The following is a 25,066-nucleotide window of genomic DNA, read 5'->3' as shown; positions in this document are numbered from 1 at the left end:
CAGATGCAGGCATTATTATACTGACATATGAAGAGAAGAGAGTTACCTTACAAGTGGAGAACCAGTGATGACAAGGCCAATTCAGTCAGAGTGGATGTAGTCCATTCCCAATAATTGATGAGATGTCAATACCAGGAGAGGGAAAGTTGCTTTTGTAGTGAGCCAGCCACTCCCAGTCCCTATTCAAGCCCAAATTAATGGTGTTAAACTATGTAGTCACATTAATGTAGACTAAGAAGCTTTTAGAGCGTGCCAGCAGGGTCTACACGGAGCAGTTAGAGCCCAGCACATTAGAGTGCTTTACAAATCACACCCTTCTGGCACACTTTGCCACACTCCATAGACAAGCCCTGAGTCAGTCCCAACACATTATAAACACACCTAAGGTTTTGGGCCTGATGCACCACTTTTGTCTGAAGCAACACTGTCTCAGATCCAAAGTTTCCCTTGATCACTGGTCCATCAAGACTCTCACTGCTTCCAATGTCATGTGTGTGAATTGGCAACACATCTGGGGCTTTGTGCTTTTACCAGACCTTCATAAAGAGGATCAGTAGAAGGTCATGAACATACTACCTGATAGAAACAATGTTGGTGGTAAAAAATGGAGGGTAGTTTCACTAACTTAAAGGAAACAACAGCTATATCTTGGTGTCTTTCATTCCACACTCCTCAGCTGCCCCTGCCCAAGGAATCGGGAGTCATTGAAAAAATCAGTGGGATTTGTACATCTGTCTCCTATGGCTCCTTTGAAAATCCCAGCCTAGATGAAAATGTATATCCACAGGGAGGCACTCATACTGTTTTGTATTATAGTATACACCTGTTTGCCCAAATAGCCTGGGGATATGGATTTTATTTAATTTATATTTATTTATATAATCGAGAGTTGGGATAATCGAGAGGCTGTTGAACATGCAGCCTCTCACCCCAATCCCTCCAGATCTCTCCTTTGCAGTCCGAAACAGCTGGACAGGATATAGACTTGTTGTTGTTACTACTCATGCATAGTAACAGCAAGGCAGCAGACTCCCTAGCACTGGGCTTCTCCTGTGGCTGTTCAGCTTGGCATGCACCCAGCACTGGCTCCTGTGGGCTTGCTGGGGAGTAGCATGGAGATTGTGCTGAAGAGAGATCTGGGCATCTCAGTGCTGCAGCCCTCAGTACTGCAACAGCAAGGTCCAGAGCTATGACACCAATCAGGTAAAGAGCAACCCAGAGGTCTGGGGAGAAGGGGGGGGGTATGTGCATGTAGCCTACTGGACATGGATGGCAGGGGTTTCACTGGGGGGGTTGCATGGCACCATCTGGGCAGGGTGGATAACTGAGGAGATGCCTAAAGGCAGTTGTTTTGGGGGCAGGGACAAGGAAAGGATTTGGATAATGTGGAGGTTTGGATAATAGGGTTTCAAATAAACTGGAGTATACTGTATTTGGGAACCAGGATGTGACCATTATTATTTTTTCTAGGTAGTACTGAAAGGAAGGTGTACTAACAGAGAGTGCAGCTTTACATTTGGCAATTCATAAGAATGGCGATACTGGGAAAGACCAATGGTCCATCTAGCACAGTAGCTTGGCTCCCATGGTGGCTGGTGCCAGATACTTCAGAGAGAATGAACAAAACTGGACAATTGTTGAGTGATCCAGCCCCTGTTGTCCAGTCCCAGCTTCTGGCAGTCAGAGATTTAGGGACACCCAGAGCATGGGGTTGCTTCCCTGACCATCTTGGCTCCATGAACTTATCTAGTTCTATTTTGAACCCAGTTATACTTTTGGCCTTCACCACATCGCCTGGCATAGAGTTCCACAGGTTAACTGCGTTGTGGGGAAACGTTCTTCCTTTTGTTTGTTTTAAACCTTCTGCCTATTAATTTCATTGGGTTCTTATGTTATGTGACAGGGTAAATTACACTTCCCTATTCACTGTCTCCACACCATTCATGACTTTATAGACTTTTATCATATCCCCTCTTAGTTGTCTCTTTTCTAAGATGAACAGTCCCAGATTTTTTAATCTCTCCTCATATGGAAGCTGTTCCATATCTCTAATTCCTTACTTTGATGTGTCTGATAGTGCCACCTTTGTGTTTTTATTAAGATAATTTATTGATAGATATGACTAATGTAGACACTGAAAATGTAACGTGGTGAAATTGTAACAAGAGATAACATGCTCCTTTCATCTGCACATTCCAAACTGCCAGTTGTGAGGAAGAAATACACTGTACATTGGATTTAAATCTCTCTAAATATAAATATTCCATTGTATTCTGTCTTCCAGAATGGGAAACTCCACGCTCAAGTTTCATGAAAGCCTAATAATTATTGGGGATTCTGCCAAGGCTATGACTGGAAATATTTCAAGAATGCATGTTTTACGTTGTTTTACTGCATGATGACAAAGGGCCACATTCTGTCTTTGTTCTGCAAGTGGAATTTCCATTGACGTCAATGGGAGTGCTGTGCAAAGATTGAGAAAATATGGTCCAACGTCTATATAAACTATGATCTCCTGATTTTTTTCAATGGGGAGGGTGTTCATTTGACCCAATTTTTGTTCCATCTCTTCCCTCCCAGCCAAAAGAGCTCCCTGCTAGGAAACTCTAATAATTTGGACAAGTGACAAAAAAAGAACAAATGAATGATATATAGCGCTTTCTCCCTGTAGTAGATTATCTCTTTGAAATCAACTCCATACCTAGAATTAGCGAGCTGGATACTGTGAAGGAGTTCACTCACTGATAAAGTGTTTCCTTGTGGTCAGACGAGGCATAGCAGCTCTCTCCTCTTCTGAGCCCCCTGCGGACCGTTGCTCCTGTGGTCTCTCTTCCCATAACTCATGCCTCTGACCAGGTCACAATTTAGTCCTCCCCTTTCTGAGGTAACAGAGAAAACATCTTTTGATATCATCAAAAAGGCCTTCAGTCCCAACTCCGGCTCCTGTGGCCCTTGTACCCTCGTGTCTCAGGGCTTGAAATGTCCTCGAACCTTCCCAGGGGTCTTCACACCACCATGCCAATGTCTAGCTGTGGAACTTGGACCCTCCCACTATCCCAGGCTCCAGCCCAAGGACCCTTTAACCATCAGCCAATGTCTGCCCAGTTCAACTACTTGCTCCTGCTATTCTGGGCTTCTTCCTTCTCAGCCACTCTCAGGCCTTCTCCCCAAAATCCCTCTAAGTTAACCCTTATCTCAGGGCCAGGACTCCCAGGACTCCTCCCCACAAAACCTTCTACACCATAAAATACAAATCTAAACCCATTTTCACTGTCCTTGGGCTTGACCCTACACCTCTCGCAGCTCTTCCTGCTCTCTTCCTGTCTGAATACCTCCCAGGGCTCTCTCCTTGGAGTTCCAGTTCCTGCCCTTGTGTCAAGACTTCCTACCAGATCCTGCTCCATACTGGTGGCTGCTCTGTGTCCTCTCTGGCCTATCTATTCAGACAAGAATCCCAGAGCTTCCTCTATCCCTGGTCTCCCTATTTTTTAACCCAGAGACTGACTGCATACTCTCTCTGCAGCCCTCTGAACTTCCTGGAACCACCCAGCTCCTTCCCCAGTTGGGGCTCATGTTTAATTAGGTCAGGCTGTTCCTCTAAGTGCAGCCAGATTACATAACTGGCCTTGCTGGCCCACATTACGCCATCCAGGGCCTGTGTGGGGCACATACCCTGTCACAGATCATTAAACATATAAATCAGGCTATCGTTTACCGAGAATACTGTATCTCAGAATCTTTAAATCCATCTAATCAAAATATTATGCTAGACATTGCAGGACAGCTTTATATGGTATAATGAGAACATTGCAAATTTATTTAGGCAATATTTTGCATTGGCATCCTAATCTTTTATGGCCTTCTATAAATCCAGGGTTTTCTAGTTGTAACTCAAAGCTTCTCTGGAGAAAAAAAATAAGTTATTCACTATTCCTCTTTCCTTTCACCCTCCAATGCTCTTACTCTGTTACTGTGAAATTTCATAGAAAAAAAATCATAAAAAACAAAGTCTCCTATAATTTGTTCCAACTAATCCTCTGGGTAAAATTCTGCTCTCAGTTTTACTACGGTAAATTCGGAGTAATTCAGCAATGAAGTCATAGAGTTATTCAGGATTTTCAATGGTGTTACAGGACAAAATGGATTCCAAAGAAAGCTTTCGGAAGCATGAGATTTACTGCAATGTGATAAACAGTTATAACAGGATGAAATTCCACATAGATCCATAGAGCTACAGTATAGAACTGATATTTACCTGTGCTTTTTGGGCACTGTAGGGCTTTATATACTCAATATGTTTTTAGTTTTGTTAATCCATTCTTTCCTCGTGTCTGTGTGTTTACTCCTTTTTTTCCTTTTATCTCTTTCTCCTTGTGTTTCTCTCTCTCTCTCTCTCTCTAACACACACACCTCCCTCATGACTATAATTTTTTATTCCATTTATCTCCTTCCCACTATACTTTATCTTTTTCCTTCTGTCCTTCTGTGTGCTGCTTTCTCCAGGCACATTTCCCTGCTCTTGTTCTAATTCTGTGGACCTTTATCTTCTCGGTTTTATATACTGAATTCAAAGTCTCACAAACCAGAGTAACAACAGAGAAATGTGCTGTCAAAAGCAGTTCTGCAATTGCATTAACTAGGCTCGTCACTCCAGATCTAGCAAACCAATGCTGAACCTTACATCTGCAGCCATTATAGCTTGTGCTGTGGTCCCAGCAGCCACACAAGCTAAGTGGTGTGGGCCTAGGTCATTATTTGAATGAAAGAGCTCCACCGTTACAAATGTGCTGTTGGTAATTCAGTAAGTAGCAGTCCTTCCCTCTATGCCAGTACTGAACCGTCATGGTGTTTCAGTACTGGCATAGAGGGAAGGACTGCTACTTACTGAATAGCTGGTGCCATTTATGCAAATACAAATTTTCAGGTGCTCTCATAACTGGGGCTTAGTACAATTGGGGACCATTTTCAAATCCCACCATTATTATACTCTGTAAACTGTTTGAGGCATGAGCTGTGTCTTCCTTTGTGTTTGGAAAACGCTCTGTGTATTTAGGGCAACAGCACAAAATACATACACACATATATACATATGTGGGCATTTCTGTCCAGAAAGAAAGGCAAAGTTGATTGACCATTGGCGCCCTAATTTGGTGTTACGTGACCAAACTCTTTGCAAGAAAGTTACCAAAACACAGCTCCAGATATCTGTGAATCTGCTGAGGAGCCAAATGTCATCATAGGATGAATATCTAGATCAAGAGATCTCAGACTTTTCCATAAGCTGAACTATGTCTTATTAAGACACAGAAATTGTAAATATGAAAGCAAATCGTCTGTTAAATTCCAGATTGTTTGGACTGTAGGGGATCACAACCCAAGCTGAAAGAGAATAGAGGTAGGAAGTGGCCCAGGACAGCAGGCTTCGGTTCTTGGCATGGAGGCCTTGGCTGGTGTTGCTTCCACAGGGCCCTGGGATGGGACCCAATGGAGAAGGGCCCAGGTCTCCCTACCATGCCCCGCCTGACAGGCCTGAGACAGGCTGAGACTGTTATGCCTCTGGCCTAGGGGCAAGGGTAGGCATCTCTACACCCCACTTTTGGTGCAAGAGACTTGATACAAGATATGTTAATGCCTGGACCACTTGAGCCCCTGAACAAACTATTACAATCCATCATTATTTTTTCTAAATAATATATTCACCAATTAGTTGTACTTTAACTTATTGTTATGTTTATTTCTTTACTCACCAAAAGTTTTAGAATTATGTAAGCCAAGCACAGCAATATTTAACAAGCTGTGGTCAATATAAGCTTTGAAATCCTGAACTTTTCAAGTACACCTCTACCTCGATATACGCTGTCCTCGGGAGCCAAAAAATCTTACCGTGTTATAGGTGAAATGCGTTATATTGAACTTGCTTTGATACGCCGGAGCACGCAGCCCAACCCCCCCCGGAGCACTGCTTTACTGCGTTATATCCAAATTCGTGTTATATCGGGTCGCGTTATATCGGGGTAGAGATGTATTTAAACATATTAAGCACGTTCCTCCAGCCCTGCAAAATACATTTTTTTTTTTGGCCGTTAGTATTTAACACCATACTTCCATCACCTCAGGAATGCAGGTGGAGAAAAATCTAACAGACTTAGAAACAATATGGAAACACTTTTAGCCCCAAAGAGCTACTTCTAAGGAGACTATAAATGGATAAACCAATATAACTGGCAAATTAACAAATGCATTTCCCCCCATGGTTCTGATTTGCTTTCCTTTCAATATTTCTTTAGTATGTCCATTGTTAATAATTAAAAGAGAATGAAATATTGGGAAAGACAGCCCCTGGCTGAATTTGGAAGCCAAATTTTTTTATTCTAGACTGCAAAACGGCTCTTTAAAGAATGTTGTGCTGATAACAGACTCAAAAGGCATTGTAATGCAATAGACTTGTATTAAAACTCTCTTCCTATCAGAAACCTTGCAAGGAGAGCAGGGCAATATTTTTCTTTATCTTTACTTACAATTTCAGAATTCCTTTAGCATGTACTGAATATTTATGGTACTACTTTATCAACTTTGCATTGAGGAGAAAGCAGAACAAAGGGCTAAAGGTCTCTGTTGCAATTCCATTGAATTCAGCAGAGTTACAGTATGGACAGTAAAAACAACGAGGAGTCCCTGTGGCACTTTAGAGACTAACAAATTTATTTGGGCATATGCATTCATGGGCTAAAACCCACTTCATCAGATGCATGGAGTGAAAAATACAGTAAGCAGTATATATATAACAGCACATGAAAAGATGGGAGATGCCTTACCAAGTGTGGGGGTCAGTGCTAACAAGGCCAATTCAATTAAGGTGGAAGTGGCCTATTCTCAACAGTTGACAAGAAGGGGCGAATATCAGAGGGAAAATTACTTTTGTAGTCCTAACGAGGCCATAACTAGAAGATTGTATTTTCCCAGGTAGTTCTCCACTGTCATTCTCTGGGGCTTCTTCTGTAAATAGCTCTTCCGTAAAGCACAAGTAAACTTTCTATACTACCTATTGGAATAGCATAAAAAAGTCTATATTTTAAACGGAGAACCTGTGTAGCCTACTCATTATCTGCTAACCACCTTTGTCTTTGTGTGTTCAAAAAGAAGAGAGTACCCACCATTTAAAAGGGTAATTATCTATGAGAAAATCAAAGTAGTTAAAAATGTTCTGTAGATCAGCTATTTAATTTCTGAGCTCTTTGCCACTGGGTGCAGTTGTGCTTTTGCTGGAAACGATATCCACCATTTTTATTATGTTCATTGATATCATCACTGGTTTTCTCAAGATATCAATTGGCAGTGATAAATGTACCCAGAGTTCCTCAGTGCACTCAAGTTCAGGATAAGGCCTTGTCTACACTGGCAAGTTTCCGAGGTGTACACACTGTCAAGCCACTTAGTGTGCAGAAACTGTGCAGTTGCACCGCTGTAAAAAAAACACCCTGGCGAGAGGCGTACAGCTTTCTGCGCCGGGGGTACAGTGCCGCGGTGCCAGTGTAGACAACCTGGTCGATTACAGCACTGCAATTGTCCTCTGGGAGGTGTCCCACAATGCCTGATCTCGCCTTTCTGGTCATCTGTTTGAACTCTACTGTCCTGCCCTCAAATTGAAGTTTAAAGCACTTAAAAAGAAAGAACACGGACTCAGATTATTCAATACATAGACACTACAAGATTGCAGGATATGAAAAGAGTACCAGATAGAGGTCAAGAATAAGATCTTGAAGAAAACGAAGTGGAAAACTACTGGGATCTTTTCAAAACAGCTATGCTAGAAGCAGCTGAAAAGATAATTGGTAGAAAGAGAGGAAGCAATAAAGAACAGTGGATCTCAGAAGAAACATGAAAACAAGGAGTCCAGTGGCGCCTTAAAGAGTAACAGATTTATTTGGGCATAAGTTTTCATGGATAAAAAACCTCACTTCTTCAGATGCAACATGAAACATGGAAAATTATAGACAAAAGAAGAAAATAAAAGGCTCTAGTACTACAACATGTGACTGAAGAAACAAAACAAACCTGCAGGAATCTTGACAAAGCAGTAAAGAAACAATGCAAAAAAGGTAAGCAAAATTTGGATATAAAGTAAGGCTAGTGAAGCTGTAGAAGCAGGGGAAAGAAATGATACAAGAACAGTCTACATGATCCTGAAACAGTTAACAGGATATGGATCAAAATTCAGAAGTGTGACAGGGAAAGGGAAACAAGGAGAAATTTTGAAAACACAGGAGGAACAAGAAAATAGATGGGTGGAACACTTCAAAGAAGTGCTAAACCAACCAGAACCAATTACAAGCCTGGAATTTAACAATGATAAACCATTAGACCTAGATATAGATGTATCTGAGGTAAAAAATCGAAGAATTAAAAAAAGCATTGCAGAAGCTGAAAAACAACAAGGCTCCTGGTTTGAACCGCATTCATCCTGAGATGCTTAAATATGGAGGCGAATACATGGAATCAGTCATCTGTTCGCTATGCAACAAAATATGGATGGAGGAGAAAGTGCCAGAAGAATGGACCCTCGGTATCATAATCAAATTACCAAAGAGAAGTGATGTAAACAATTGTTCAAATTGGAGGGGAGTAACAGTATAATAAAAATTATTACTGTTAAAAGTATAATTATTCTGTGAGAGGTTTACGTTGAGACAGTAGTGTAGACAATGCTGATGTAAGTAGTCCCACAGTACATTTATCATAAATGGATTTTTGGAAACTCCCACTGTATGTTTTTAAGCACATTTACTATGGCAAGAAATATCACTGATGGCTGATAAAGATCCCGGGAGATGTGGTTTATTTTAACTCTGGTCTGCAGACACCACCAGGAAGTCCAAAAGAAGAAGATAAGACCTAGGGAGTATCTTAAGGATGCCCGAGAAAAGATTTTTATCTTTGCAATGTCTTCATGCAGTTTTTTTGCCAGGCACTGAGGATGTAAGGCAGAAAGATGCTGGCACAAAATTTTGCCTTAATGTCATTCCCAGAATTACCATTTAATAAAAACTACAACACAGAGAATTGGTGTTTATGCACCAATGCATATAACAGAAATTTTTAATCTGTTAGTAGATGTTTTATACCTGGGCATGTTGAGTCTCAATAGAATAGATGGAACCCATTACAATGAGTTATCTTAGGTTATGTATCTTCAGTTGTGTAAGAGAACTTGTGTGTGAAAAGTTCTTTTTCACTAACCCTATCTTCAGTCATAGTCTGGCCTATGTCATCTGTGACATATCTCAGATTTGGGCCTAGATGGTGGTTGGAACACTTGCTCTTCTTGTGCAGGAAATGCTAGAGGAGAAATAGTTTTGGCAACGTAAAGGCTGGGAGTTTCATTCCACAGCACTCCAAGTTGAGAAATACCTTTCAAAATAGTCTTCATTGCCCATCACAATAAATGTATTACTTACCTTTCTAGTCATTGCAAACTATCTAATTCCCCATTCTAACATGCATGCCTGGGCTTAGTTCTTCCACAGAAAGCTACATTTCATCACTATTATCTCATCTGGAAACTTCACAGGAGTTGAAAAGAGGATAAAGAGTTACTGATGTTCAAGGCTGCCAGCATTTATGCTTCAACCTGAGTCAGACCATTACTAGTTAGATTTATCAAAAGATGACATATACTTTAAACTGAATAATCCATGCAGATGTATTATTTGAAGCGCCCTTTGCATAATATTTTATAATACATGGCATGTTAAACTGGTTTAAACCAAAAAGTAACACTCTCTTAAATCTAAAGAAAAGATTAAATAAATGTGCCGCTCACTTCCACATTCAGCAAATTATACACAATAACTACCTTGATTATATCAATTTTTAAGTGAGTTCAGTGCTAGTGAAAAGTGCCAGACTACTGACTATCCACAGATCAATAGATCAATAGCAGTGCAAGCTTCATTCACCATTTCACCCCATTCCATTAACACAGTTAAATCCTGACTTAGATGTTCTATATGTAGCAGTGAAGGTAATTCATTCTGCATACCCATTCAGTCTTTGTCCTATCTGTCAAGCATATCAACATTACTGCCTATTCTGATTGTGGAATTTTGTCTGTTTGTTATTTACATAGACATTTCACTGAGATCATTGGCTTGTTGCACCTGTGTAGAAGGTCCTCACGATGTATCCCCAGCCCAGCTATCATCTCTCATTCAGTACTGAAAGGTTAAATCCTGCCTCCGATCAGCCCATGATGGAGGCTGACGTTACCCTCTATCACCCTCTTGTTAAATGTTCAAACAAGCACCCTTGTGCCTTCTCCTATGCTGCCCCTCATGCTTGGGAGAAGCCCACCGTAAACATCCATAGAATTAACTCATTATTCTCCTTCAAATCCCTCCTTAAAGTTCTCCTTTGTCATTGAGGCCTACAAAAAGCGTGACCGTCATGAGGTTGTTGGTGTGGTGAGACCACTGCCTCTCATGCTGAGCAATATTGTCTCATTGTTTCCTTGTACTCCCCCTCTCTCTGCATCCTTCTGGCGTCTCTTGTCTTATACTTAGGGTATGTCTACACTACGGGATTACTCCGATTTTACAGAATTCGATTTTTGGCAACAGATTGTATAAAGTCGAGTGCATGCGGCCACATTAAGCACATTAATTCGGCGGTGCGCGTCCATGTACCGAGGCTAACATCGACTTCCGGAGTGTTGCACTGTGGGTAGCTATCCCATAGCTATCCCATAGTTCCCACACTCTCCCCCTGCCCATTGGAATTCTGGGTTGACATCCCAATGCCTGATGGGGCAAAAAACATTGTCGCGGGTGGTTCTGGGTACATTCTCCCCCTCCCTCCATGAAAGCAACAGCAGACAACCGTTTCGTGCCTTTTTCCTGGGTTACTTGTGCAGATGCCATACCACGGCAAGCATGGAGCCCACTCAGCTCAAGACAGCAGTCATGAACATTGTAAACACCTTGCGCATTATCGTGCAGTCTATGCTGAACCAGAACTTGAAAAAGCAGGCGAGGAGGAGGCGGCGACGGCAGCGCAGCGACGAGAGTGATGAGGACATGGACACAGAATGCTCTCAAACTGCGGGCCCCGGCGCTTTGGAGATCATAGTGCTAATGGGGCAGGTTCTAGCTGTGGAACGCCGATTCTGGGCCCGGGAAACAAGCACAGACTGGTGGGACCGCATTGTGTTGCAGGTCTGGGACAATTCCCAGTGGCTGCGTAACTTTCGCATGCATAAGGGCACTTTCATGGAACTTTGTGACTTGCTTTCCCCTGCCCTGAAGCGCCAGAATACCAAGATGAGAGCAGCCCTCACAGTTGAGAAGTGAGTGGCGATAGCCCTGTGGAAGCTTGCAATGCCAGACAGCTACCGGTCAGTCGGGAATCAATTTGGAGTGGGCAAATCTACTGTGGGGGCTGCTGTGATGCAAGTAGCCAAAGCAATCACTTAGCTGCTGCTACAAAAGGTAGTGACTCTGGGAAATGTGCAGGTCATAGTATATGGCTTTGCTGCAATGGGATTCCCTAACTGTGGTGGGGTGATATCCCTATCTTGGCACTGGAGCAACAGGGCAGCCAGTACATAAACCGCAAGAGGTACTTTCAATGGTGCTGCAAGCAATGGTGGATCACAAGGGACATTTCACCAACATCAGCGTGGGATCATAGTGCTAATGGGGCAGGTTCTAGCTGTGGAACGCCGATTCTGGGCCCGGGAAACAAGCACAGACTGGTGGGACCGCATTGTGTTGCAGGGTTCATGACGCTCACGTCTTCAGGAACTCTAATTTGTTTAAACGGCTGCAGCAAGGGACTTACTTCCCAGACCAGAAAATAACCGTTGGGGATGTTGAAATGCCAATAATTATCCTTGGGGACCCAGCCTACCCCTTAATGCCATGGCTCATGAAGCCATACACAGGCAGCCTGCACAGTAGTCAGGAACTGTTCAACTACAGGCTGAGCAAGTGCAGAATGGTGGTAGAATGTGCATTTGGATGTTTAAAGGGTCACTGGCGCACTTTACTGACTTGCTCAGACCTCAGCCAAACCAATATTCCCATTGTTATTGCTGCTTGCTGTGTGCTCCACAATCTCTGTGAGAGTAAGGGCGAGACCTTTATGGCGGGGTGGGAGGTTGAGGCAAATCACCTGGCCGCTGATTACACGCAGCCAGACACCAGTGCGATTAGAAGAGCACACCAGGAAACGCTGTGCATCAGAGAAGCTTTGAAAACCAGTTTCATGACTGGCCAGGCTACAGTGTGAAAGTTCTGTTTGTTTCTCCTTGATGAAAACCCACCCCCTTGATTGACTCATTCCCTGTAAGCAACCCACCCTCCCTCCTTCGATCACAGCTTGCTTTCAAAGGAAATAAAGTCACTATCATTTAAAAATCATGTATTCTTTATTAATTGATTATAAACATAGGGAGAGAACTGACAAGGTAGCCCGGGTGGGGTTTGGGAGGAGGGGAGGAGGGAAGGAAAAGGCCACTTCAAAAGTTCAAAATAATGACAGCCTTTTGCTTGGGCTGTCCACTGGGGTGGAGTGGCAGGGTGCACGGAGCCTCCCCTGCGTTCTTGGGCGTCTGGGAGAGGAGGCTATGGAAATTGGGGAGGGGGGAGGGTGGTTATACAGGGGCTGCAGCGGCACTCTGTGATGCTGCTGCAGTTCCTGAAGCTCCACCAGAGGCCGGAGCATGTCTGTTTGATCACGCAGGAGCCCCAGCGTTGCATCCTGCCTCCTCTGAGCTCCCTGCCGTCACCTCTCATCTCGAGCGTCCCTCCTTTCTTCACGTTCGTCCCTCCTGTCCTCACGTTCATTGGCATCTTTCCTGTACTTTGATACTGTGTCCTTCCACTCATTCAGATGAGCTCTTTCATCGCAGGTCGATTGCATGATCTCTGAGAACATTTCGTCTCGCGTGCTTTTTTTCACCGCCTTATCTGAGATAGCCTTCGGGACGGAGGAGGGAGGCTTGAAAAATTTGTAGCTGCGGGAGGGAAAAAAGGGAGAGAAGTATTTAAAAAGAAACATTTTACAGAGCAATGCTTATACTCTTTCACGGTGAACAACACTATTCACATTACATAGCACATGTGATTTTGGTACAAGGTCGCATTTTGCATCTTAATATTCAGTGCCTGCGGCTTTGGTGTTAGAGATCAGAGACGCAGGGCCAGGCAACAGAATTCGGCTTGCATGTGGCCATGGTAAGCCATTGTCTTTCGGCTTCTGCAACCTTCATAAAAGCAGCGCCCTCCTTTCCCATACCAAGTAAAGCCCGTTGAGTGCTGCGGTTTTCATGTTAACGTGCAGCAGCAGAAACCAAACTAAACCCCGCCCCCCTCCAATTCTCTGGGATGATCACTTTACCCCTCCCCCACCGCGTGGCTGGTATCAGGGAAGATCCCTGCTAGCCAAACATGAAAAGCTCAGCGCCAATGCCCCCTTCCCCCCCACACACCACTTGGCTAACTGCAGGGAAGAATTTCTTTTCAGCCACAGGCAAACAGCCCAGTAGGAACGGCCACCTCTGTCCCCTTAATTAAATTCCCGTATTTCAACCAGGTTACCATGAACGATATCACTCTCCTGAGGATAACACAGTGAGATAAAGAACGGATGTTACTTGAATGCCAGCAAACACCGGGACCATACGCTGCCAGGCTTTGTCATGCAATGATACCAGATTACTTGCTACTAGCATGGCGTGGTCAAGTGTCCTACCATGGGGGACGGAATAAGGCTGAACTGCCCAGAAACCTTCTGCAAAGGCTTTTGGAGTACCTCCAGGAGAGCTTCATGGAGATGTTTCTGGAGGATTTCCGCTCCATCCCCAGACATGTTAACAGACTTTTCCAGTAGCTGTACTGGCCAAGAATGCATCCCAAGTCCTCAGGGCAAATTAATCATTAAAAAACGCTTGCTATTAAACCATATTTTATGTTTACAAAGGTACACTCACCAGAGGTCCCTTCCATGGCTTCATGGTCTGGGATAATGCCTTGGGAAGGTTGGGAGGGTACTTCAGTCAGGCTTAGAAAAAGATCCTGGCTGTTGGGGAAAATGAAGTGCTGTGTGCTCTCCGCACGCTCGTCCTCCTCCTCCTCCTCCTCCTCCTCCTCATCTTCCCCATCCGCAAAATCCTCAGGCATGGCTGAGAGTACCCCCTCCTCGGAATCCCCGGTCAGGGTGGGGTAGTGGTGGCGGCCCCCCATAGAATTGCATGCAGCTCAGCATAGAAGCGGCAAGTCTGCAGCTCTGCCCCGGACCTTCAGTTTGCTTCTTTGGTTTTCTGGTACACTTGTCTGAGCTCCTTAACTTTCACGCGGCACTGATATGAGTCCCTATTGTGGCCTCTCTCCATCATGCCCTTGGAGATTTTTTCAAATGTTTTGGCATTTCGTCTTTTGGAACGTAGTTGTGCTAGCATGGAATCCTCTCCCCATACAGCGATCAGATCCAGTACCTCCCGTACAGTCCATGCTGGTGCTCGTTTTCAATTCTCGGACTGCATGGTTACCTGTGCTGATGAGCTCTGCGTGGTCACCTTTGCTCTCCACGCTGAGCAAACAGGAAATGAAATTCAAAAGTTCGCGGGGCTTTTCCTGTCTACCTGGCCAGTGCATCCGAGTTCAGATTGCTGTCCAGAGCGGTCACAATGGTGCACTGTGGGATAGCTCCCAGAGGCCAATACGGTTGAATTGCGCCCACACTAACCCTAATTCGAACTGGCAATGTCGATTTCGGCGCTACTCCCCTCGTCGGGGAGGAGTACAGAAATCGATTTTAAGAGCCCTTTATGTCAAAGTAAATGGCTTCGTTGTGTGGACGGGTGCAGGGTTAATTCGATTTAACGCTGCTAAATTCGACCTAAACTCGTAGTGTAGACCAGGCCTTAGATTGTAAGCTTTTTGGAACAGGGACTGTCTTTCTGTTCTGTGTTTGTACAGCACCTAGCACGATGGGATCCCGGTCCATGACTAGGGCCCCCATGTGCTACGATAATAATTAATAATTAATAATGAATAATTAATAATTATTATAAATAACATTTGTTATACTGGTTGATGGTCTCCTAATGATAGATAGTTATGAGATACCCATGCCGATATTGTTAGCTCTTTTAGCGCCAATTGCAATACCATGGACTAGGAGACATAGCTGATTCACGTGCAGTTATAGTTATATGTGGGAGTAGGTTGGGGTGTTATGACATGTACACATGTCTAATTGGAAATGGACTGAAACCACCAATATATTTCACACACCCCACCAAACAGTGATCAAGTGGAAACAATGGCAACCTAGAGAGGAGAAGGGCTCCATTTCCCTCATGCAATTCCTAGAGCATCTACTCTCCCCTAAGTACTGTTATTAAGACATATAGATGTGGTGCAAGTGAGAGCTCCTTCTCATTCCCCCTCCCTGCTACCCTGCACAAACCTGATTGGCTAAGAGGGAGTGCCAGTCAAACACACAAATTAACTCTGACCTTTAGGGGGCTAAGCAAATGTGGGGGGCAGGATGAGAGACGAGCCCAGAAAATTGAAAAAAGAGAAGAAGAAGAAAGAGCCCTGAGCTGGAGCAGAGAGGAAGCTGCTGGGAGGAGAGCTGGGTGCTTTGCAAAAGGGGACTTGTGTAAACTCTCAGCCTGGGGCTGGCAGGAGCTGAGACCACATAACCGACAAACCATCCTGAGCTCACCCCACACATCAGCACCAGAGCAAAGTACACGGACAGGTTGGACTGTGCCAAGGCAGAGAGAGGATTGTATTGGCACAGGGCAGCGAGTCTCTTTGTATCTAGCCGGGCTTCAAGGGGGAGGGGAAGTGGAAGAGCTATTTTGCTGTATGCTGTTCCAGGGCTGAGGGAGTCTGTGTAACCCCTGCTATAGATCCTGACCTGGGTCTGCTCCTGGCTTTGCCTGGATTAGATAAAAGAGTTGTGCTATTAAGTGTGGCACTTGGGGTTAACTCTGACCCCACCCCCTTCCCCACGAGGAAGAGCTGATGTTCATGCAGAGGTGTATGGCAGGGACTGGGGAACCTTTCCCCAGCCCTGTGAACCCCATGTGACATATGCATAAATAATGTAATGAATATCCTGATTCTTAAACATTTTCATATCTAGGAAGATAACTTCACAAAAACATTGAAGAAACACACCAAGTAGTCAGTGAGAATCAAGCTGCTAAAAACTCCCTAAAGAGGTTTGAGAACATACTCCATAAAGATTAAGGACACATTTGAAAGGCTTTTGAAATTACCATATGGAATCTCTACTCACATCAGTATCTGTCTAGCTGTGTACCGTAGCCAGCGAATGATCCTCTGGCAGGTCATTGGCAATGGCGTCCGGAAAGAATAGCACTCCTGAAATGCTTCAGTCACAGAGGTACAATTATTGCAGAAAGCTGTACCTTTTCTGCTATAGCATGAATAACAGTTGTGCAGCTACTACAAATGACCTGTTATCTGTACAGTCATTCTCTGCCTGGCCTTAGAAGTTGATTTCCTTCTCCAAATACTTTAGCTATCTTTTACCAGCTACAATGGCAGCCACTGAACTTGTGTGCAATATCTTTATGATTTGCTCTGTTCAAATTCCCTGTCTGGTGTTATTTTATATTTTTCTTTGTTAGTGTTTCCTTACTTGGTTTTTGGGGCCTAAAACATTCACATCTGAAACAATAATGTGCCAGCATTTTTGGTTTTCATTATAATGTCCTTTAAGGAAATTATTTTCCAAATAATAAATTTTGATTATCCCAGATTATACACAGGAGAATATCATGTTTCTGATTAGTGAAGAATGAATTCGTTTTCAGCAAAATTGCTGCCTGTTTCAATATTGAAAAAGAAGAAATATATTCCAAGAAGCAGCTTAGAGAGACAAATGGATATGACATGGTATAATTAATAACTATAATGCTCAAAGTGGATCCTATATGGTACTGTACTGCAAGCATACTTGAATAACTAAATATTTAATCTAAAAGCCAATCTGAGTTCACACCCCTACTTTAACACTTCTGTCATACATGATGACTAGTCTGGGTGGAGTCACACACTCTGCCACACTCAGAATCACCAACTCTGCCTTTCATTCCTGGAAGGTAGTAGCAGCACAATGCTTGATTTAGCTTTCTGCTGCTAGAGATGTGACCCTTTACCTTTGCACCAGAAAGCAGTACTATAATGCCTAGAACACATGACATTTTCATGGATCAGACTATTTTTCTGCTGTATCAAGCTCTAAAGATTCTGGGGCTTATTTAACCAAAATCATTATTTTGGTTTTGAAATTCTGAAAACAAAATTTACACATGATTAACTTTTATATGAAGCAATTCAAGATTAGACTATTTGGGGGCGGGGTTCTGGAGGAGCTAAGGAGTCCTTCACTAAAAAAAAAAACTAATTTTGGGCCAATCTTACTTCCTTGGCTCCAGCAAGAAGACCTGTTGACATCAGCGGGACTACTCACAAGAGTTAGAGGCCAGGACTTGCACTGTACGTGAGATTTACTATTACACATATTATAGATACGGGTGTTGATAAATTGTATACTCAATTGCTTGACCACACTTTTGATTCGATACGAAATATATTCATGAGACCAAACAACCAATGTCAGTCAGGTTTATTGCTATAAGCCAATAATAATATAGTACAGGGAAAAGGTTCAATACGATACCAGTCTCTGGGAAGCCATCTCATTCAGTGTTGTTACATTCACCTTATACAGAAGGTAAGCTTCTAAAGCTACACACTGAAGCATCATTTTATACCCCGTCTGTTTACAAGCAAACAGTACTGTGTACATCATCTGAAACTAGATTTAACCAGTTAGCTTTCTACATTGTTTTTATGGTACCATGGTGTACCCTTGTCTCTTTGTTCTGAAGACATACCTTCCAGGTATCAAAGGGCATGAAGGCACCTCCTAAGTCTGAACTAGGGTAGAACATTCAGATATCTTGTCTTCTTCCTTGGGGACATTCTAATACAGGCCTGTGAGAGTAACTCCCTTTCTGTAGCAATGGTAAAGCCCTCATCTGTCCTGACCTTGACAGCTCCCCTATTTACTCAAGCCAAACTTTTCTTCAGTGACTGCAAGGGGTTATGGGATACTTAGCACAAGTCAGCGGGGATATATTAAAAGCATAGGCCAATTTAGGCTATATAACTGCTATTTTATTACTATTATGTGCTTAATACGTACTGATATATGTATGGTGCGGATAATAATATGTCTTGGTGATGTGATATACGTACACTAGCCCAGCATATATTAGTCAAGACAGGTTTATTCCTGATGTGCCAACAAAGAAATTATTTTAATGTTTTGGTTCCTGTTGATTCTATGACAACACTTTAAACACATGTGGAACAAGGAACAGCAAAATACTGCACCTGTTTCAGCTCTCACACTATTTGTAACTTCAGTGTAACTCTATTTACATATTATTAGAATGGAAGACCATCAAATTCCAAAGTGTGTATACCCAGGAATGCTGCTACATGGTCAGCAATCTCCTGGGCATCAAAAGCTTCGGTGGTGCAATAAGATTGTCAGTGATGGACAGAAACTGAATAAATAGCCAGAGCACCTTACCAGAGATCTATCCGGTAGGTGCTCGATCAGCAAGGAGGCCACATCCCTTTGAGATTTGCCATGATAATGAACTCTACTGACTTTAGTGGAGTTACTCCTGATTGACACTGTTGTAAGTGAGGGCAGGATAAGGCCTATTGCATTTTGAAAATGATAAGAGCAACACCAGATGGCATGCAGAAGGAAAGCAGTGGTATACATTTTCTTAGTTTATTTTATAATTCAATTAACCTTTCATTCATTTGCATGGAATGAGACCTAAATAAAAAAGAAGAGTACAATTTTTGAAATGCTTTACTTTCTTATTGCTAGAAGGTTTGAAGGAAGGCCTCAGCTGTGAGTAGCCTCTAAGTGAGACATGCACACGTCTGTGCTAGTGGGGGCAGAATGCTTTCCAAGATCATGTCATTGTAATTTAAGGGTTCTTATAAAAACCTCATTATTCCCAGCACACAATCACAAATCATGTCAAAGTGGTTTGCTGGGACATGGACTGTACATATTTTAAACTGCCCCTAGTGTGATTAATGCAATAATACCAACCCCAAAAATGCAAAAATCATGAGTCAGACCTCAAAAATAATGCAATTGGCTTAAAAAATCATGGCTTTCTAGAATACTGACTTGTGCATTCATTTTATTTGCCTTCTGGTGTTGTAGACTTTAGGGTTCACATTTTCAAGCTTTTCTCTGCAATTACAAGGACTAGAATTTTTTTTATAAAAACTGAGATTTTCAAATAATCCAATATCTGAGGCTTTTTAAAAAGCCTCAAATATTGCAAGACTTGTGCTAAAATCACAAGCGCTGGAACACTGCTAATGGGATTGGTTCACATACTGTACGTCCCATCTCTCCTCTGTACTGGATCTAGAACAGAAACACATAAAAGGACTCAAATGACACCCATATGTCTATAATACCTCACATGATGACAAGGCTTTGGTAGAATTTTCTGAGAGTTCTTTTTTCACCTTTGATTTCTCATAAAAGCATATCACTGGAAATAACCAGTTCTGCAGCCCACTTCCACATGCACTCACACACACGCACAACTCCAGTGAAGTCAGGGAGCAGAGATAAAGTTATGTCAACTTAACTCAAAATTTCCTCACTGTTATGTGATTCAATTTTCCCCTTTAATGTAACATTGACATAATTTAAGTTCTTAGGGTTGATCCAAGCAGTTAGCCAAAATTCGGGATCCTTCAGGTTGTTTCAGTTAGAAGGAGAAATTGGAGATGGAGTTTTCTGATGCAATCCGGTTTATTTATAAGGAATGTACAAAGTTCCGTTTCCCTGAACATAGGAGGACACACACAACCACAATTTCCCTGCTCACAGCTCCAAGCCCTTTCAGCCAGGACTCAGTCCAAAAAGCTCTCTCTCTAGGCTTTTCTCAGGATGCCCTCAGTGCTTTTTCAGCGATATCCTTTGCTTTCTTATCCTTCTCTGTGTCTGTTTCTGTGGTGTTTCTTCTCTCTCAGACACACAAAACATACCTCTACTAAAGCAGTACCCAGTGAAACACCGCCACCCCCATGTGCCTTGAATGTGCCCTTGTTTTGGGTAGTGGTGTGTTTGTGTTTTGGGTGGTGTGGTTAGATGTTCGGCTGCGTGTGTGTGTTCTCCCTGTGTGCTGCCCCAGCTCTGCGCAGACAGCTGGCACAGCAGACCTCAAGCGAACTGCCCAATGACCACAAGATCCGTTAAGGTACGAAGGCACCAGGCCAGGTTCATTGTCAAAATGGTGATAGCCCTTGGCAGACTCTATGAGGATACTAAGACATGTATGCCCGTGACAATGGACGCAGCTCAGTAAATGGCAGGATTTTCCATTTCCTCCCCTCAGCTGGACAAAGATACTCCCTCTGAGATGCCTCTTTATACCCTGAAACAAACAAGTTAGTACTGCCTCTGACATAGTTAGTCACTGCTCCCTGACGTGGCTAGTTATTACCTTGTACATGTTGGTTCAATCAAAACATTCCTATTATGTACTGTCATCCTGACGTTATCTTTTAGGAGGGGTCAGTGTGATCCTATTATCCTCGGGGAATGTTTTTGTACCATCCTTGATATCGGGGTATTCTGGTACCACTTGATATCGGGATGTGTTTGTGTGAGTATTCTGTGACTAGCACTTCTTAGGAATGTGTATGTCTGCAATATCAGCCCTGTTCTTACCAGATTCTGTAAGCAGGTCTTACCTCATACCAGGCCTCTGATACAAGGGCTTATGTCTCAGGCTCTCTTCCTACTACAGGTGAAAGCTGCTATTGTAAAGAGTCCCTCTGTAACCCACCTGACCCTTTTCTCAGCCTTGAACTCCCCTCTATTTCCCACAGCGATAGTTATAACTAACTAGACCTGGCTGGAAAATGAGAGGCAATTGTGTGGGTATTATCCACAGAAAATTTTGACTATTCATTGAAAAATAAACAAACAAAATAAGAGTTTTCAGCTGAAAACCACAATGTATCAGTTTGAGGGCTTTTGTTTTCTGACAAAAAACTGAAACTTTCTGGGGAGAGCAGACACTTCCCACAAAACGTTTTGTGTAGTCAAAAAAACAATTTTTTCCAAAAACCAGTTTCAATGGTAAATTTTCAATCAGCCCTCCTCAGAATTCTCCCCATTATCTGGACACTGATAACACTCAAACAGGTATCAATTCTTGTGTGTGAGCAAATCAGATGTACAGGCTATGAGTACTCATATACACACTCCCCTTTAGTTTGTCTCTCCATCTTCTTCCTCCTCACAACTTACTCCTTCCTGTGTCTGTATTCTCTTCTTACATTTTCCATTCACAAAAAGCAATCACATACTTTCTTAATGATTTATTGCAGATTAACAGAAACAATAAAGCAAGAAAAAGTCAAAGTCAAATCTCCATGAGCGAGCTCAGTGTGTAACAAGCTGCAATAACTCTGCCTCACAAAATGGCAGCTGCTCCTGTAGAGAGCAGATGCCTTATATAGAAAGTTAAAGGTGCAGCAGAGAGAAAACAAAGTCCTACAGTTCCATAGTTATACACTGTACGCCACCACAAGCACACACTCCCCATGGTGTATCTATCTCCTTTTCCTTTATTCCTTCTTCCTCCCTTTCATGTCTCACCATCTTCCTGCTCACGCCTCCATTCCCAGTGCACTCTCCATTTTTCTTGCCCCTCCCCACTCATCCCTGCATGTCTCTTCATTTCTCCGCTCACATCTTTCTGTTTTTTCCCACTTCTCTCCCAACTCAAATTTTTGCCATCTACAGCATATAGCAATATTTTAATGGATTACGTAAAACCAGTTTAAAGCACCATATGGCAATTAAAAAAAAAAGCTTCCTAGAATTATTGTGGTATTATTCAAGCTACAGTATGTACAAAATCATTTTTAAAAGCTCAATAAAACCATTTAGCATATGAAATTAAAAACAATTTGAATTATTGTGGTGAACAGCAGGAACTTAATGATTTTTATAACAATTCATTATTTTTCAAAGTTTAAAGAGGCAAAGGGCAATAAAAAAAATCATCTACTTAAAAATATTCCAGCAAGCTGTCAAAGAAGTCACTGAAAGGGCTCTGCTGACCCAGTGAGGATATGCCTGTGGTGCCTGGAGCTGTTACAAGCAGAGTAACTTTGTTCTGGGGCCCTGGGTAGCAGTGGAGAGTTTGGAAAAATGTGAATCTGACAGAAACTTCAGCAAAACTCATAGTGGTGCTTCTGCTGCAGCAGAAGAAGATTTCAGTTGCCCTCCTGCATTATCAGAAAGCCACTTTAGTTTGTTCTATACTAGAAAAGGTTTGCTGGTATAGCTATACAGGCAAACCTTTCTAGTGTAGATGCAGGTTGCAGCAGCAAAGGAGTGCTTTTGCCGGTATAGCTTATACCTGTTCCCAAATGAATTAAGTTATACAGCAAAGCACTTTTTTTCACAGGATAACTGCATCCACACTAGGGCTTATGCTGGCATAAAAATGTCATAAAAAAAACCACACCTCTAACCAGCATGTATATACTGGCAAAAGTTTTAATTGCAGACCTGGCCTGAGTTGTATGAACCGAGGTGGTGCTAACATTGCAAGCACAGGCAGTCTGGACAGAGTTGTTGAAATACCTTTTAATGATATATGGGTATTGCAAAAGAGTTGTTAGTTAATACTACCTACCTATTAAGGCATTTATAATATGATCAACACTGTGATGTCTGAGTTCCTACAGAAAACAGACAGCTCCCCACATTATGCCCACATACTACTAATAAATTTGGGCCTTAAAAAACCTTAAAGTCTGATTAAATAAATATCTTGCACCATGACATCAAGATGGCTAACCCTGGACCTCATATGACTGCAGGCAGAAGCAATTTGCAGGGGAGGGGACTATAAACTGAGAAATGTCTTCAGAACATAGGGGGAAAGGCTATCTAGAGCAGTGCTTCTCAAAGCCGGTCCGCCGCTTGTTCAGGGAAAGCCCCTGGCGGTCCGGGCCAGCCCCTGCCGCGTCCACGGGTTCGGCCGATCGCGGCTCCCACTGGCCGCGGTTCGCCGCTCCAAGCCAATGGGAGCGGCGGGAAGCAGCGCAGACTGAGGGATGTGCTGGCTGTGGCTTCCCGCCGCCCCCATTGGCCTGGAGTGGCAAACTGCGGCCAGTGGGAGCCGCAATCAGCCAAATCTGCGGACGCGGCTGGTAAACAAACCGGCCCGGACCGCCAGGGGCTTTCCCTGAACAAGCGACGGACTGCTCTGAGAAGCACTGATCTAGAGAATGTCCCCAGGAACTTGATATATACTAGGAAGTGACTGAGGCTTTGTCTTCACTATGGAGGTAAATCGGCATTGCTGCAATCGATTTAGCAGGTCTAGTGAAGACATGTTCAATCAATGGGAGAGTGCTTTCCCATCGATTTGTGTACTCCACTTCAATGAGAGGTGGAAGCAATGTCATCAGGAGAGCATCTCCCGTTGACATAGCGTAGTGTGGACCCCGTGGTAAGTAAATCTAAGCTACGTAAACTTGAGTTAGGCTACTAACGTAACTCAAGTTGCATAGCTCAGATCGACTGGCAGCGGTAGTGTAGACCAGGCCTAAGAAGTCAGTGAATAGTCTGGAGTAAGGTGTTATATGCTCAGATCAGTCTACCCCAGCTAAGAGCCCAATGGAGAGGAGGATGGAAGCTGCTTGTGGTTCAGTGAAGTGCATCAATGAAAATCTGGCAGGGAATTATTGGAAGAGAATGGCCAGTATCTAGTTAGTTAACTATTATTACATGGGTTTAAACAACATTTATTGCAAAATAAAAGACACTTATTAGGATCATTCATATCCCATGACACACACCTTAATTGAAATGATATGTCCAGTGGGTTGTTTTGTTTGTTGTTTTGCTTTGTTTATTAACTACAGTTATGACTTTTGCATTTTTGCCATGATTTCCCCATTATTTACCATGACAAACAACTAGCCTTATCTGTGATAGTCACTCATTTGTGAGCAATGCAAACATTTTAAAAGTTTACTATGTTTTCATGAAAAATTACTTTAAAATGATACAACACAAATCATAAAAAATACATTTTATTGGAATTATAATAGCCTGTGTCATGTTTAGACATATCATTAATGTGCAAAAGTTTTTTAATTTTTTTTAAGAGATGTGAGCCTTTACTTGGATGGAAATCACAAGGTCCTAATGGGAAAACTAATCAGCTTACCAACGATCGTGTTTTACCCAGTTTGCTTAACCTAACCGTTTATAATCTGACATTACCATATTGCTAAAGCAAATTAAATCCATAGCTTTTCTGTAGTCATACCGCTTATTAAGGACCATTCTGCTTTCAATAATACAGATGCAAATCTGAAATAAGTGCACTAAGGTCAACTGAGTTATCTGGATTAGTATCAGTGTAACTAAAATCAGAGTTTGACCATTAATAAATTTTAAACAGAACAAAAGGAATAACATAATACATAGAAGGATTATAATTAAGAGTACAATGTACAAGATACAGATGAATGGATAGTTAAGAGTACAGTATAAATGCTACATATCAATGGATAATTAACAACGTATAGTATAAAAAGAATGATGTAACAGTAGTAAGGGCTGCATTGTCTAAGTATATGGTGCACCAATGTTACAAATACAAAACGTCATGCATAGCTGAGAACTATATTCAGTTTTGCTAAGTAATTCAGAAAATGATGTTTAGTTTTTGCACACAACATTTTGCTCAGCTAAATTCATAGTACCTTAAAATGTGTAAATATAGCAAGGAAGTTCTGGAGTAAATTTTGCCCCTAACTGCTACGAAAATGCCCTTGTGAGCTCAAGTAAATAATCACACCCTCAGGCCCATTCTGTTATTTTGGTTGGGCCTACAATAAGTTTTGTGAATCCACAAGTTACAAAATGCTGC

The sequence above is a fragment of the Emys orbicularis genome, chromosome 3, assembly GCF_028017835.1.
Source record: "Emys orbicularis isolate rEmyOrb1 chromosome 3, rEmyOrb1.hap1, whole genome shotgun sequence".
NCBI lineage: Eukaryota > Metazoa > Chordata > Testudines > Emydidae > Emys > Emys orbicularis.
This window is presented reverse-complemented; position numbering follows the sequence as displayed.